Source organism: Dama dama, chromosome 9, assembly GCF_033118175.1.
Source record: "Dama dama isolate Ldn47 chromosome 9, ASM3311817v1, whole genome shotgun sequence".
NCBI lineage: Eukaryota > Metazoa > Chordata > Mammalia > Artiodactyla > Cervidae > Dama > Dama dama.
The window spans coordinates 98,877,177-98,879,220 of record NC_083689.1 but is presented as its reverse complement, the minus strand read 5'-3'; positions in this window follow the sequence as shown (position 1 = coordinate 98,879,220).

Here is a 2,044-nt window from a genome sequence, read left to right as displayed (position 1 = left end):
CTGAAAGAGTCAGACACGACTGAGACACTAACACTGTCACTTCCCTACATACATACAAATCTTCCCTACATATATACAAATCTTGCCCTAAAGACATTGAACAAACCAAGTAGTTATTTCAAATTACTAAATCATTCATATTGGTAGGAGATTCATACAGGAGATGTCAAAATAGTAGCAAACCTGAAGGTTAAATATTCTAAGACATAAAATCGAGAGAAATTAAAATACAATGGATATATATGATCATGTCAAAAGCTCAAAGGAGATAGCCTGTAGGGGCTCTCTCTGGTCAAATACGGGACAATTTGACATCAAAATAATAATAATGCTAATGAATTATTATGCATTGAAAAATTTCACAACCCATAGTATTAAAGAGGAGAGAGACCAAAAAAATTGAGAGAGAGAAGAACTAATTTGGCAAAGTATTAACAATTGGTAAATCTAAGTAAGAGATACACAAAGATTCATGTTACTACTCTTTTAACTGTACTGTAATTTTTTAAAATTTTCAAAATAAAATGATGGGGAAAACAGCATTTCTCGCCCTCTACAATATTTATAGATATAGACATAGATGTAGATACAGATATAGGTATACAGCAAGAGGGGAAAAGTAAGGGATAAGGTCAGACATTTTTTGGTAGAGAACTAAAATTCAAATAAAAGGTAGAAGGTCAGAGTAGTAAGAGGATTAAGTGATTAGGTTATGGTCATAACAGGGAGGCTTAAACCCAATCAATTTTATGGACATTAACTTTTTTCTTTTTAAAGAATATATAAACAAGAATGGAGTAGTCTGCTTGTTATGTGTAAAAGGGGAATTTTAAGAGCCTAATTTGACTGATGCTGGGTTTCCATCCCTCTCTAGAGGACAGATGAGTCTGAGCATAGACTTTGTGTTAATTTGGCAGTTAAACCACCATAATGGAAATCGATATATCAGGTATCAGCTATGCTGGCACATTCATTAAAAGTATCTAATTCCCTGCCCGTGAAGATCCTTCTGCAGATTTCAGTGGCAGAAGGGAGAAGAGGAACCACATAGACTAGTCAGTAATGCTCTGTCCCTTTGGCGGGTATATTTCTATTGACTTTCTGCTTGACACTTCAGCCTCCTCTAGATTTAGTGAGTGTACATGATTAAATATGTCTAGGTGATTAGGAATAATTGTGTTTCTGAGTTTTTAGGTATGTCAACACAGGAAATAGAACCTGAGGCATGGTAGATATTGGGACACTTTCTTCAAGTGGTGCATTCATTGTATTGCAGAATATTTCTGAAGTGACCTTGAAGTTTAGTAATAATATGAATAAGAAATGGATTGCTGCTGTTGAACAGTCACCCAGTAGTGTCTAACTCTATGCAACCCCACAGACTGTAGCCCACTAGGCTCCTCTGCCCATGGGGCTTCTCCAGGCAAAAATACTGGAGTGGGTTGCCATTTCCATCTTCAGGGGATCTTCCCGACCAGGGATGGAACCTGGGTCTCCCACATTGCAGACAGACTCTTTACTCTGAGCCACAAGGGAAGCTCACCATCTCCCAAAGTTTGCCCAAATACATGTCCATTGCATTGGTGATGCCATCCACCCATCTCATCCTCCAATGCCCTCTTCTCCTTCTACCCTCAATCTTTCCCAGCATCAGGGACTTTTCCAATGAGTTAACTGTTCACATGAGATGACCAAAATACTGGAGTTTTGGCTTCAGTACCAGTCCTTCCAATGAGTATTCAGGGTTGATTTCCCTTAAGATTGACTGGTTTGATCTCCTTGCAGTCCAAGGATCTCTCAAGAGTCTTCTCCAGTACCAGTTCAAAGGTGTCAATTCTTTGGTGCCCCATCTTCTTTATGGTCCAGCTCTCACAACTATCTGCCTGTAATGCGGGAGACCCGGGTTTGATCCCTGGGTCAGGAAGATCCCCTGGAGAAGGAAATGGCAACCCACTCTAGTATTCTTACCTAGAAAATCCCATGGATGGAGGAGCCTGGTGGGCTACGGTCCATGGGTCACAAAGAGTCAGACACAACTGAGTGA